Source organism: Arachis ipaensis, chromosome B08, assembly GCF_000816755.2.
Source record: "Arachis ipaensis cultivar K30076 chromosome B08, Araip1.1, whole genome shotgun sequence".
NCBI classification, from domain to species: Eukaryota; Viridiplantae; Streptophyta; class Magnoliopsida; order Fabales; family Fabaceae; genus Arachis; species Arachis ipaensis.
Window position 1 is genome coordinate 111,380,701 of NC_029792.2, and position 16,172 is coordinate 111,396,872.

Sequence of the window (16,172 nt, forward strand, 5' to 3'; positions counted from 1 at the left end):
TCTCTCCCCACCCCCTTCTCTGTGTCTATCCCTTTCTTTTTTATTTATTTTATATTTATTTTATTTTATAATTTTTTTAATGAAGGGTAGTTTGGTAATAAAAAAATAAAATTGGTAAAAAAGATGATTTTAAAGCGTTTTTGAACGTTGAGGATGATTTTAATAACGAAAAAAGGTCGAGGACGATTTTGATTTTGACCCCAGACCTTAGGGACGATTTCAGTACTTAACCCTTTTCAGATCTAGGTTGAGAGGCACCTCGCTAGGCGTTTGGACTTCTGAAGCGGAGTGGTTCCTAAGATCTTTTATTGTTAGTTTATGTATATATGTACTTAGCTTTCACTCCAAATAACTTGTTTACTTTGTTCCTTTTAGAGGTTTAAGCAGAGTTAATGTTTTTACCTTTGTATTTTGGGTTGATGGGAGATGTATATATGTATGTAAATATTCTCCAGCCTACCTTGGCTTCGTAAGCTGAGTTAGGAGCCAATTATTCTGTATCCTTGACTCTATAATCTAACTTTCTGTTTATTTATACCTATGATCTTTAGGTTTCTTAGCACGCAAGTAATCCCGTTTCCTGAGCGTTGCGCTTTTATTTTCACAATTTTGTTTCACATGTTTTTCAAGGCTCCTAGTTTATTATATTCTTTCTGCTATTATATGTATATATTTTATTTTAGAGGTCGTAATACCACACCACCTCTATTTTACGGCTTAAGCGTAAAGCTCTGTGTGGTAGAGTGTTACACAGAATATTAAACCTTCATCAAAGTGACACTCACAATTACTAGTGAAGATAGTTTTTTAGCTCTTGTGCACTAAAAAGGGATGATTAAGAAAAAATGCGAGAAAAAATAAAATTTAGTGATAAGGATCCACTGAGTGTATTCACTATACCTTGTATGCATATCTTATACTCCAAACCTCTGTATTCATTATACCTTGACCTAGAAGTGATCTAGCTTAGCTTGAGAATAGTTGAGATAATAATATCAGAGGTTCTTAGATTATTTAGGGATTTAAGTCAATGCTCAGCTTAAAAATATTTGAAGAAAGAATATTTAAGGTTCTTATATTAATAAAATCTGAGTCAATATTTAGCTTTAAAAAATTTAAGAATATCTCAATTATTATTGATGACTGGATGTAAACAAATCTCAATTTAACCAATATATATTATTATGTATTATCTTTTAAACTTTATCTCTTTTACATTCTACCATTCAAGTTTAAACACCATAGAAATTGTTTTTAGAAATACAAATAAAGCTCTGTATAGTAGAGTGTTATAGTTAGGCTAAAACAGTTTTACAAGTGAATCTACTTACGTAACTTCACGTCGACAAAAGAACTACCTTTCACAATGATCATATGAATAATTGTAACACTCTACCACACAGAGTCTTATACTTAAGTCATAAAATAGAGGTGGCGAGGTATTACGACTTCTAAAAATAAAATTTAGTACGTATAGTAGTATAAAAGGGTTTGTAACTAGGAGCCTTTGAAGAAAAAGGGAGTAAATCAAAACTGGTAACCGAAAAGTGCAACACTCCGATCGATAACGTAAACAAAACAGATATGAGATAGCTAATGCGAGAAGACATACAAAAGAGTGCCAACAATACAAATATCAAGGCTCGAGACTCGGTTTGCGAAGGTAACCGATCCGAGCATATAAGTATATATACATATATAAGGGAACTACCCAAAATGTAACCCAAAAGACAATATACAGAACCTGTTTCTCCAAAATAACCACTAAGAGGAGTTAATACAGTATGTATATATAAACAGTGGAGAATATAAGTGTCTAAGCAAAATACATAAAATCAAAATAAAGTCTCGAGAGCTAAGGATCTTTGCCAAAATAGAAGTCTCCAGCATGCCTCAGCGAGGAGCCTCACGTCCTGCATCTGAAAACCACAAAATTCGCATGGGTGAGAACCAGAGGTTCTCAACATGGTAACAGTGCCCAAATATCTAACATGTAATGTCTTGGGAAAGCCGAAGGCAATCCTAGAACTTCCAGATATAATCAAAGCGTATAATTATAACTAAACCATAAGAAATGTAAAAGTAGGCAACTAACTTAAGGATCTTCAATCTAACTAAATATCCCTTTTCCAAATCCTTCAAACCTCCCAACCGCCAACAGTGATTCAATATGCAAGCACAATTATATCAAGCAAAGGAATGCACAAGTAGGAAGCAAGTAAGACAATTAGGCACTTAGCAAGTAATTATGCAACCAATTAAGCATTCCAAGCAAATCACATATAATGATGCATGCCTGTCCTAGTGGCTGATGAGTCTCATCTGTCGGTTATAAAGCCAACCCGACAAGTCCTGGTAGCTAATCATTGAACTAGCCCTCTGTCGTGCATCCCCAACTCGAGTTATTCTCAACATAAATCATAATTCATATCCAACACCCTCAATGGTGTATATTCACGGGGGCAAGCTCATCCAGAACTTTCACAGTGTTCGGCCACACTTACGACATAGGGTCAGCAGAGTATCGAGTCTCTACCTGGAGCATGTGGTGGCTAGCCACTGCTTTCACCCAGGAAAACTCGTATCTCAGATAGGTAGAGTGCAATAATCACAATAATCAATAATTCAACATATATGCATTCAATTACAGTCATACATTAACATTCATCTCAACCATCCGGCTTACAAATCATAATTCATGACCAGCCATAACCATCATCACACACAGCCATTCGGCTCATAATACATTCAGCCCTCTCGGCTCATATCATACTCAGCACTCCACCACCCTCCTCCACAACTCATATCATCATTATTAATCATAACTCATCATAATATTCCCCTCTCTTCATCCACAAGTTACCCCCTTCCCTAGCTTCCTCTCAATCACTAGGCATTTTACATTAATTAAGATTTAAAAGATGAAAACGGGGGTTTATAAGTATGAAACAGCATCTCGGAAGGTCGCAAGCTTGTTGGGAATGTGAAAGACTTGAAAACAAAAGCTTTAGAAAAGAACAGGGTCGCGTGCGTACGCACAGGGGTGTGCGTGCGCACGCCCAGAAATATTTTTAGAAGTGTGCGTACGCACAGGGCTATGCATACGCACAAAAAGTAAAACTTTCAATGTTGAGTGTGCGCACAAGGTGTGCTAGTGCCATCAACAGCATGTCATTCCCAAATTGTGCGTACGCACAGCTCGCAAAACCTTCTTGATTGTGTGCGCGCACAGGGCGTGCTAACGCTCCCATCAGTAGCCTTTCCCCCGTGTGTGCGTACGCACAAGTCTGTGCACTTGTGCGTGCGCACAGGTCCAAAAACCCACGGGGTGTGCGTGCGCACACAAACCAGAAATCACAAATTCTGTAGAATCTGCAGAATTCAGATTTTTGGCCCAAACTTCCAACGATCATATCTTCTTCCACAAAGTTCAGATTTCAACCAAATTTAAACCATTTTAAAGCTTATGAAATTATCTTTTAATTGATATGAAAATCATCAAATTCCGAAAATAATAGCTCAAGATATGATCCATTGAAGTTCATCAAAATTCTATTTTTACCAAAACTCATAAACTCCCAAATTTTAAAACATGCACTTCCAATTCTCATGTAAAACCAGTCAAAACTCACCCTTCCAGCATCAATCACTTCCAAACCCTCATTCAATCATCAACCCACCGATTCCATCATATTTAACCAAATCTCAATTTAACAAATCTCACATCATAATCAACATTTCATATTTCAATCTCCAAACAAATATTCAATTCATCAATCACCATATATATATATATATCATTACAACCACTCACAAACATTTCCACCATCATTCATACATATCTAACTCAATCCAATTTATCCAACAACTACATCAACATTCCAAAACCCTATCACTAGCCTACGTTTTCACAACCACGTTACATTTTAGATATAGGAAACCGAAATCATACCTTGACCGATTCCTGTTCCATTCGGAGCACTTCAATTTTCACTCTTCCCTCAACTCTCAACATCCCAAAGCTCCCAAAATCATATTTCCAAGCACAAAGCTCTTTTCCAAGCTCTCCAAAACCACCAATTAAGCTCTAATACACATTTATATAATGCCTAAGCCACAATATCATACCAAAACACAATAACTCAATACCCAATACCTTAAATTCAACATTTTTACTAGGGTTTGAGATCTCTTACCTTACCCAAAGTTCAAGGAAGCAAGAACAAGCCTTCCCTTCAAGTTAATTTGAGCCTACAATATCTAAACTAAAAAATCTCAACACTTTACCCACTAAAATTTCAAAAATGAGGGCTGAGGATTCGTGGAAGAAAATGTGGCTTACCTTAAGAATACTTGTATGGGTCTTGTAGAGCTCGACGCCACGGTCGTGTGGCTACAAACGGTACATCGATCGGACCTCCGGATCAAAAGTTTTGATCAATGAAAGTTGGAAGTGATTTTGGAACAAGGGTTTTAATCCTTCCCCCTTTTCCCTTTGTGTTCAGCGTGTGTATTTGTTTTTGGAAGAGAGAGAGAGAGAGCTGAGCTCTCAATATTAATGAGGCTTGGCTGGGCTTGGGCCCAACTTGGGTCCGGTTGGTCCAGTTTGGCCCGTTCGACCCAATCTTGGGCCGATTTCTTTAAAATTGGTGTCAAAATTCTCGTTTTAATTTTCTCTATCATATTAAACCATAAAAACCTCATTTCTCACTTTCTAGAATATATTTTAATTTATGGGTTAATTAGCCATTAATTAACCGGGTTTTACAATAATCATTAAAAAAACCAATATGAGTGACTTTCTCACTACAAGAAAATGGAACATTTGTAACAAAAATTTTGTATCAAATTTAAAATTGTTGGAAAAAATTGTTTTTTTGTAATAATAATTGGTGATTTTTACAAAAGAATAATATTTTGTAACAATCTATTTTTTTGTTACAAATTATGTTAGTTTTTGTAACGAGCTGGTGTTTTGCTACAAAATATTATAATATTTTATAACAAAAAGTAAAGTAGTTGCAAAAATTCGAAATATTTTGTAACAAAATATTTTTTGTTTCAAAAGCTCCAATTATTTTGTAACAAAATATCTTTTTGTTTCAAAAATTCTAATTATTTTGTAACAAAAAATTAATTTGTCACAAAATTCAACATTGTTTGTAACAAGTTATTTTTTTGTCACAAAATAAAACGAAAAAAAACTAAGATACTAAAAGCAAAAGTGTAAAAAGTAAAAGAGTAAAGCTGTAAAAAAACCCTAAGCCCCCACCCCTCACTCTGAGTCTCACTCTCAACTCTCATCTATGCGTCGTCTACTCTGTGAAGCAAAATGGAGCTGCTGCGGGAAGAAGAAGCACCGACGTTGCCCCCGGGAAACGTCTGCCTCGTCGTCGTGTCCTCTGCAATCACCGTCTCCTCCGCCGTCGTGTCGTGTGCGATGGCGTCGTGGTCTTCATTGGTCTTCGTTCCGTCGTGTGCGCCATCGCCCTGTGGTCATCGTCGCAGGGGTCTTCGTGGTGGTGGTCGTCGTTGTTGTTTGTGGTCACCGTCAGCTCTGCTTCTCTACTGAAGTTTGCATCGTGCTCTGTCTCTTGTAGCCTGGTTCAGCCGTGCTTCGTTCGTCTGCTGAAGGTAAGTGCAGTTTATTTGAGTATTGTTAACTATGTCGTTAGTTGATAATCTTAGCTGAAATATTGAACCCTATATTGTTAGTTGATTCTGCTAATGTTGTGGTTGAAAATATTAGTGTGTAATATATTTGATAATCTTATTTTAGCTTATTTGGAGAGTTGAAATTTGATTCTAATTTTTGTTTCTGTATTCTATTATTTTGATTCTAGTTTTTGCTTTCTTTTGTAGTGATTTTGATTCTTTTTTTTTTCTGTGTTCTATTATTTTTGTTTCTATTTCTTTTTATATTTTTTTAGTAATTTTTGTTTTTTATTCTGATTTTTGCTTTCTTTTCTTAGAGAATTATTCAATGTATTTTTACGAGTAGTTAACATGTATTTCAGATTGACCGAGTAAAGTACAAAAACATATCATCAGGATTCGGAGTTCTAATGAAGGAGCAAGGAATGAGAGGGTTCTTCAGGTGTTGGGTCCCAACACTGGTTGGGTACAGTGCTCAGGGAGCATGCAAGTTTAGATTCTATGAATTCTTCAAGAAATACTACTCAGATCTTGTAAGCCCAGAGAATGCAGCCAAGTATAAAACCTTCATATTTCTAGCAGGATCAGCCTCTGCTGAAGTCATTGCTGATATTGCACTGTGCCCCATGGAAGCTGTCAAAGTTCGTGTGCAAACCCAACCTGACTTTGCGAGAGGTTTGTCAGATGGATTACCCAAGTTCATTAAGGCTGAGGATGTCGGAGGGTATACATACTTTTCTTTGCTCTTAGTTGGGATCTATCATTTCATTACTTAGTAACCATCTATTATATTTTAATGGCTTCAAATTTGTTAAGGATTTGGATTAGGTTGTATAATTACAAAGGACTTGTTCTACTTCGGGACAGCCAGATTCCATGTAAGTTTACACATACTTCATCACATTTTTAGTCGGTCCAAATAACAGAATTGCAGCATGATTAACTTGGTTTTTCATTGAACTCCTTTGTTTGCTCTTTAATCATGATCTGGTAATTAAAATTTGTTGTAATTAATAATCTGTCAAAATTAATTGGAAGAGGCAATGCAAGACCGTGAGGAGCTAACAAAGGAAATAGATGTGCTCAAAGAAAAACTTGAAGAGCAACAAACACGGCAAGAGGAGGAATTAGCTCGAGTGAAAGCTCAATTGGAAGCTCAACAAGCCATTGTGAACTCTTTCATAGCGCGCTTTGACAATGAAAGAAACTAGACAATTAAAGGTACTCCTAAAATTGCTTATGGTTTTAATACATATTCCTAGATTATTCATATATTATTAGTATAGTTTAATTTGTATATGAATTTATTTATCACATTTTACTTGTGTCATAGTTGAGAAATGACAAATGTCCTATTATTTGGTTTGATAAATTTGGTTGTGTATTGGCTGAGAAATAAGTAGTGAATTGGTTGTTTTTGACAAAACCGTAGACGGTGGAAATATCCAAGTTTTAGGGGAGATTCTGCCAAAATTTTTCTAAACATTTTGGATAAAAGTTAATGAAAAAAAATTATAATTGGTGTTATATCTTGTTTCAAATTTTTTGTGTTGTTTTTTTTCTTATTTACAGGAGTGGTAAAATAGTGACAACATGCTACTTTAAGGGCTCAAAATATTTTGATTCATAGATATACTAATCTATGTTAGACTTGTAACTTTTGGTTAAACTTGTGCAAGAAATATAACTTGTAGAACTAATCAATGTACTCACTAATGTTATTTTGTTTTAAAACAATTTTAGTTAAATGAAGCATGTTTGAATTATGTATGTTTTTACATAGTATATAAATGTTGACTTGCTTAGTAAAGTAGTTAATATATCAGTTAATTAAAAAATTAATTTCATAATTATGCATGCAATTTGTATTAAAAAAAACTGTTACAAAATAAATATTTTGCTTTTGTAACTAAAGAAAAAAAATGTTACAAAATCAAGTTATCTTTTGTAACAAAATTTTATGATAGGAAAAAATATATTGTCACCAAAAATATTTTGAATATCAAAATTTGTTATCTCTTTTATAATGACTTTTGATATTTTGTATCAGAGAAATTTGTTACAAAATATTACTTTGAATTGTAACAGTTCCATTTTTTGTTATAAAAACTTTTTGAAACGGGACATACTGCATCGGCCTTTTTTTGTTACAAATTCCTTTTATTTCAAAATTCTTCTTTTTTGTAACAATTTTTTTTGTTACAAATATTGCTTTTTCTTGTAGTGTTTGTGTAAAACATTTTATGTGTATCAAAAATTAAACTCAAAATAAATATAAAAGAATCTGTGTGAACATTGTTTATATTTAAGAAAATAATATTCTAGTGTTATAAAAGGGCTTTCAGTACTTAACTTGGTGCAATGCACCTTTCCCTAATAAATACCATTTGCTTTCACCCTGAATTTCAATTTTTTTCTCCAGCTATCATGCCCAAATCTCGTGAGTCTTATAGCCTCAACCATGAAAATTGCATTGGTGATGGTGGTGCTATTAAGAGCTTTAACGTTACCCTTTGACCTCTTTCTTCACACAATTCTGCTTCTGATGATACTACCACCACCATCAGTGATCAGCATTACTCATTAACAATTAATGGTAGTAATAATAGTGAACCAATGAGTGAGATTAACCAACTTAACCTGAATCAAAAGTTGAAAGAGAAGAAAACAAATGGATATGGTAATAATGATTATGTGAATCCCAGTTTCATTCATCGTGCATCATCGTCATCATCCAGAGGTGCAAGTATGAGTGATCATGCAGCAAAAGAGATGTTGAAAACTCATCAAGTTGAACATGCATGTCCAATGAATGAGAGTCTATTTTGGACGCAACAAAATCTCAAAAGGTATTATCATAATTTTCTCTTTAAAACAAATGATGGGTCTTCTGGTTATGACAAATTCTTTGAGAAAGTAGTGTTGAAGCCACAAGGAAGAGTAGGAAGAGGAATAAGAATAGTTAATCACAATGATAACAGTAACAACGAACCAATTAGAAACATCAATCAACAGCACCATCACCACGATGATCCAGATAATAATAATCAACAGAAGGTAATTAACGATGTTATTGTTAACGATGGTGAGGATGAAAGAATCCAGAGCCTTCCTTACAAGAAAAATTAGTAACAAAGAACCAATTAGAAACACCATCACCTCCTGGTTTTGATGTTCGTTCATCCGTTGGCAAGATCAAGATTGAGCCTTTACCAGAGATGTTATTATGTTATGTTCTTCTGTTCCTGTTTGCTATTTGAATTCACAAGTTCATTAGTGTTTAGTTATGGGTTCTAATTGTCATGGTTATGGAGTTATATATATGTATTATTAATTATGTTATATTTTGTTGAATTGTTGGGTTTTAGTGATGTTATGTGTATATTTGGACATTGGTATTTTATATGAATTATTTTGTTGTGGGTGTGTGCTACTGAATCGTGGATTCGAGCTATGTTTATAATAATGATTAGAATGATAATGATGATATTGAAATTGTTCTTCTGTAACTTTTTAATGGCAAAAATATTAATAGTAGTTTATAGGCTAATAAATGGAAATAAAACTTTTAAAAAGATCAAGAATTTAATGAGATAATATTAATAGATAGGAGTGAGAATGTTATTCAATATTTACTTTTTTTCTTAATTATTTCCATTCAAATTCAATATTGGATGAACGAAAAATGTGATATATAATTAGTTTTTAAAACGGTGCCTCTTAGCATAGTTATTAAAATCGGACCGGACCAGCCGGTTTGACAAGAAATCGACAAACCGAATCCAACTATAATAATATAATAATACAATAAATATAAACTAATTAATAAAGTATTAAAATTTGAAAATAATTATTATTTTCATAAAAAAAATAAAAGTACTTATAATAAAGAAAAATAATTAAATTTTATATAATTATTTAATTATACCAGGTTAACCAGTTCGACCAGTGATCCACCGGTTGAACCAGTAATTCAATGACCCAATAACCTCACTGGTTCGATTACCGGTTCGGTTCTGACAACTATGCCTCTTAGTCATTCTCACCATGACCCTAAGTCAATATTATAAATTGAATTCTATTAATTCGATTTAGCCATGGGTTACTAACCTATATAAATACATGCAGAACATTAAACCTTCATCAAAGTGACACTCACAATTGCTAGTGAAGAAAGTTTTTTAGTTCTTGTGCTCTAAAAAAGGATGATTAAGAAAAGAACACGAGAAAAAAATAAAATTTAGTGATAAGGATCCGCTAAGTGTATTCACTATGCCTTGTATGCATATATTATACTCGAAACCTCTATATTCATTATACCTTGACCTAGAAGTGATCTAGCCTAGCTTGCAAATAGTTGAGATAATAATATCTGAGGTTCTTACATTATTTAGTGATTTAAGTCAATGCTCAGCTTAAAAAATATTTGAAGAAAGAATATTTAAGGTTCTTATATTCATAAAATCTGAATCAATATTTAGCTCTAAAAAATTTAAGAATATCTCAATTATTATTGATGACCGGATGAAAACAAATCTCAATTTAACCAATATATATTGTAATGTACTATCTTTTAAGCTTTATCTCTTTTATATTCTGCCATTCAAGTTTAAACACCATAGAAATTGTTTTTAGAAATACAAATAAAGTTCTGTATAGTAGAGTGTTATTGTTAGGCTAAAACTGTTTTACAAGTGAATCTACTTACGTAACTTCACGTCGACAACAGAACAACCTTTCACAATGATCATATGAATAATTATTAAAAAAATCAATATGAGTGACTTTCTGGGTAAAACATTTTACGCGTATCAAAATTAAACTCAAAATAACTATAAAAGAATCTGTGTGAACATAGTTTATATTTAATAAAATAATATCCTAGTGTTATAAAAGGGCTTTCAGTATTTAACTTGGTGCAATGCACATTTCCCTTGATACCATTTGCTTTCACCCTAAATTTCAGTTTTTTTTCTCCAGCAATCATGCCCAAATCTCGTGACTCTTATAGCCCCAGCCATGAAAATTGAATTGGTGATGGTGGTGCTATTAAGAGCTTTAACGTTACCCTTTCACCTCTTTCTTCACCCAATTTTTCTTGTGATAACACTACCACCACTATCAGTGATCCGCATTACCTATTAACAATCAATGGTAGTAATAATAGTGAACCAATGAGTGAGATTAACTAACTTGACCTGCATCAAAAGTTGAAAGAGAAGAAAACAAATGGATATGGTAATAATGATGATGTGAATCCCAGTTTCATTCATCGTGCATCATCGTCGTCATCCAAAGGTGCAAGTATGAGTGATCATGCAGCAAAAGATATGTTGAAAACTCATCAAGTTGAACATGCAAGTCCAACGAAGGACAATCTGATTTGGACGCAACAAAATCTCAAAAGGTATGATCATGATTTTCTCTTTAAAACAATTGATGGGTCTTCTGGTTATAAAAATTTCTTTGAGAAAGTAGTGTTAAAGCCACAAGGAGGAGTAGGAAGAGGAATAAGAATAGTTAATCACAATGATAACAGTAACAACGAACCAATCAGAAATAACATCAATCAGCAGCACCGTCATCACGTTGATCCAGATAATAATAATCAAAAGAAGGTAATTGATGATGTTATTGTTAACGACGGTGAGGATAGAAGAATCCAGAGCCTTCCTTACAAGAAAAATAGGCCGTACACATATTCAAAGTGTATGGCAGTGTTCGAACATCACAAAAGTTTGCAGCTCATTTAAGTTCTCACTACAAGCTTGAGAGTAAGGCTGAGAGAATGAAGAGACAAATGGCCAAAATGATGCGTAAAATCAAAAAAAGAACCGTCCTTGAACATCAGCAACAACATATCAAGAATTTTGGAGGAGGAAGAGGAGGAGGATCTGCTTTGCAGGTGAACGTGGAAGATCAAGTCCATCATAATAATAATTATGATGCTCCTCCTGGTTTTGATGCTCGTTTTAGCGTTGGCAAGATCAAGATGGAGCCTTTCCCATTGATGTTATTATGTTATGTTCTTCAGTTCCTGTTTGCTATTTGAATTCACAGGTTCATTAGTGTTTAGTTATGGGTTCTAATTGTCATGGTTATGGAGTTATATATATGTATTATTAATTTTTTTTATATTTTGTTGAATTGTGTGGTTTTAGTGATGTTATGTGTGTATTTGGACATTAGTCTTTTATATGAATTATTTTGTTGTGGGTGTGTGCTACTGAATCGTGAATTCGTGCTATGTTTATATGAATGATTAGAATGATAATGATGATATTGAAATAGTTCTTCTGTAACTCTTTAATGGAAAAAATATTGGTAGTAGTTTATAGGCTAATAATTGGTAATAAATCTTTTAAGAAGATCGAGAATTTAATGAAATAATAGTAACAAATAGGAGAGAAAATGTTATTCAACGTTTCATTTTTTTAATTATTTCTATTCAAATTAAATATTGGAGGAACGAAAAATGTGATATATAATTAGTTTTAAAATGGTGCCTCTTAGTCACTCTCACCAAGACCCTAAATCAATATTATAAATTGAATTCTATTAACTAGAGTGAGACCCGCACAATGCGCGGAGAGGTAGATTATTTATATTATATAGTATATTTTAATAAATGTTATATTAAAAAATTTTAGAGAACATATTATAAATAGATTTTAAATTTATTTATTTTTAAAAAAGACATAAGTTATTTATATTAGAGTTATACAAAATTACTTTTTTTTTTTCATTTTTCGATTTGCATTAATGGCTACACTTTGTCGGGTTTTTTTTGTAAATAATGAAAAAAATAAATAAATGGGAATGAAAAACATATAAAAATGTTATATTAAATTTAAGAAATTTTTGACAATTAATATAAGAGATTAAGAAATGAAGAGTAGTAAGAGTATAAGTTGTAGAATTTGAATATTTGTAACTGAAATTTTTTATAATTATTATTATTATTATGACACTTTTAATATATGTTTATTGCATTTAATTAGTACTTGATGTTTCAATTGAATAATAATAGATAAGAGTTTTTTGTTTTAATTTTCATCTAGCAATTTTGGGTATTAACTCTTTCGGTTTGTCATTACCACTGCAAATCCTTCTACAACAAAAAGAATAAGACATGGTCAAAGAATGATAATCCATTCCAAGTAAATTGTGGAAGTAATACTGCACATGTGGAATAACAATTTGAAAAAGAGGAACACGTAAATGTAAATTGTGGAAAAAACAATAGCTCATGGGACCGGAAGAGGATGGAAAAAATAGGATGAGACCGAAAAAGGATGGAGGAAATAGGATCTTAGTACAGAGAGGTGGTAAGAGGGTGAGGGTTTGAAAAAGGTAATAATTAAGCTCTTTGGTTTTGAGAGCTTTTTGTTGGGGTAAATGTTAATTTGTGTTTTTGTTGTTTTAGAAATAAAGATTGATTTGAAAAAAGTTAATTTGTTGGTTTTTATTGTGTTTTTTAGTTATTTTTTGTATTTTTTTTATGTGAAAATAAAAGTTGATTTGGCAAGATTTGAGTGGTGGATTCTAAAATTTTGCCAAGTAAGCGTTGGTGCTGACATGGCGTTAGTAGAAAAAGAGAAATAACTTAGAAGCAATGTGGGTAAACCTATGTACCTACTTTTATATATTAAGAATAGATTCGATTTAGCTATGGGTTACTAACCTATATAAATACATTCAGCTCTCTTTCTTTCTTCTTTTATTCGGTGCCCTCAATTTCGAAGAATCTAATACATTATGACCATTTTTTCTTTGGCAGTATTAGTTGGCAATGCGTTGAGGACAACAATAAGGGACATGGACGCGCTCATGAATGCCGAACAACAAAAACATCATGATCCCCCTCAAATCATAATGGATACGTTGCCTCCCCAAACTGAAGCTGATTTTCCTGATGATAAAACATGATTGGCTTATTGTTTTGTTTCTTTTTTACTTTTTGGGTTATGACTTATGATATTGAATGCTAGAGAGGTTTGTCATCTTTATTGTTGTTGTTCAGAACTTCAAACCATGCGTGATAAAAGAGTGCCCACAACGTGTTTGTTGAATGTCGTGAGTGAAAATTGAGGCTTGCCTTTCCAGCTAGTTTTGAATATATATATTATCTCGGAATAATTTTTTATAAAATCCTCTCTTGGATTAAAAGTTCGTATAGTGTAGATCATGTCCCTCTTTTTTTTTTTACTGAAAGATATGGAGACTCGAATCTACAACTTCTTAATTGAGTATGGAAAAACTATGCCATTTAAGCTATTACTTTTTGGCTAAATCATGTTCCTCTTATATGAATAAAAATTTATGATGATATAAATATTTAAAACCTCCATAAATATGACTTGTTATATTATAACAATATTGATCTTTAATTTTTACAAAATGTGAACAAAGAGCTTAATGATTGATCCATCCATCATATTTGTTTATCTATCTTATCTATATAAAAATTGATCCACATATTTGTTTACAATTATAGATTATCATTTCATCTATTAATTTATTATCTCGAGTTAAATACTAATTCGAGTTTCGAAAAATTTAAGCACTGACAAAATAATTCTTAAAAGATGTTATTGATAAAAAAAAATATTCCTAAATAATTTTAAAATTTTTCAAGTGTGCCCACAACTTATGAATCTCATTTTAGATGAGCATAATACTAAAATAATCATCGAAATTGGACTATCTAAATTAATGATCTGGACATTGAAAATAAACTCTAATTAAATTAATTCAAAATATCATATCAGTAATGTATCTTTAAAGGTAGTCAAATTATCCAATTTCTATGGCCACTACCACATTATACTCAACGAAAATGGGTTCTGACAAAGTATGAGCTCTGGCAAAGTTATACGCCTAATTGTCAAATTTTAATGTAATGCAAGAATTTTTTTTCGATAATATTTTTTAGTATTTTTTTTTTTCAATGTCTAAATCTTTTAAATACCTAATTGCTAATTGGTAGTTAACTCTTATTATCACAATAATGTCAGGTTATGATTAATTTATTTATTCCTTGTTATACCCTTTTCTTTTGAATTTTTTAATACTATTTTGTTTAGTACTCCATTTAAGAGACATAAATGCAGGGCTAGGCGGAGGTCAAGACCGTGAGGGTTTCTTTGAATCTGCTTTCTCCTATACGTGTATCAATGATTGTTTCAGGGAACAAGGGGAGGGGGTTGGGTCACGAGGGAGGTTTGGGGTTTACCTGGGTCCTTCTTTTTTGTTAACAGATTAAAAAAAACCATCAAAATATTTTGGTCCAACAACAAAAAACGGGCCACAAGGCTTGGGCCCCTAATCAGCAAAAACTGATTGCTAGTTTTAACACCTAATTACCCCATCTAACCAAAGACCTTCCCTCACGTGCTCCCATCAGCTTTTCCTGCAACTCCTGTTAAGGCCTGATCACCTTGTCCCCTCCATATACCACATGTCATCGCCACAGCCTGCCACCCATTATCTACACATATAGATACTATCTTGGTGTCTATACCGAAGACTTTGCCTTTATGTTATACATAAAATAACCTATATATTATACTTTTATAGATTTTCAAATTTTAAACATGAAATTATAAGTTATAAAGTCAATTGATATTCAATTATAGTATAACTGTCGTTGGAAGGGACTTCTCGTACTTCAGGCACTCCAGAGGTTAGTTTGTAAAAGAGTGAGAACATGTGAAACAACAAAGAGAATTAGGAAAGAAGGAGCTTCCGCTGGATTTACTCTGTAAGCTGGAGCCACACCACGAGTGCTTGACTGGACGAAGTCTGCTAGAAGTATTTGAATTTATTTTAATACTTTATAATTTTATTTTCTTTAGCTTATATATATGATTGTAAAATATTATTCAAGCATAAAAAATGTTTTTAGTAGAGGAGTGTACGGGTTAGGTTGGTTCGGGTTTATGGTGAAACTAAAACCGAACTAATTGAATTATAATTGGTTCGGTTTGGTTTGAATTTACGTTTTTTTGTATATGTACCCGAACCAAACCAAACCGATTAAGAACGGATTGGTTCGGTTCGGATAATTGGGTACTCAATAAAACAGAAATTTATAAAATAAAAAATTATCTTAAAAATTTTCAAGTACAATAAACATGTAAAATCAATAGAAATAATCAAAATATGTTAAACACCAAATATTTAAAATTTTTATTTTTTTATTTAATTAATATATAATCGAGTCCACGGGTTGGTTCGGGTTCCGCACCTCCAAAATCGTTACCCGAACCATTTACTAGAAAGAGTCACTGGTTTGGTTCGGGTAGGACCCGATTACCCGTTGGTTCCAAAACCAATTTAATTGGTTCGATTTGAGTTCGGATAGATAATTGAATACCCGCTACCCATGCTCACCCCTAATTTTTAGTGAAGTATAATTTTTATAAGTCAAACTTTTTTTAACTTATATATTACTTTTGTATTTATTTGTTAATCTTTTTGTTCAAATCTAACTTATTTATCAAAATCAAATAGGA

The 16,172-nt window shown here is 32.6% G+C and overlaps 1 long non-coding RNA gene across 1 annotated transcript in view; it reads left to right on the top strand.

Annotated features, from left to right (window-relative positions):
- The window catches only part of LOC107611896, a 55,527-nt gene extending 41,763 nt beyond the window's left edge, over nt 1-13,764 (top strand). Inside the window, exon 2 of the long non-coding RNA XR_001613507.2 lies at nt 13,436-13,764. This is a non-coding gene — a long non-coding RNA (uncharacterized LOC107611896). The remainder of the gene's footprint in view (nt 1-13,435) is intronic.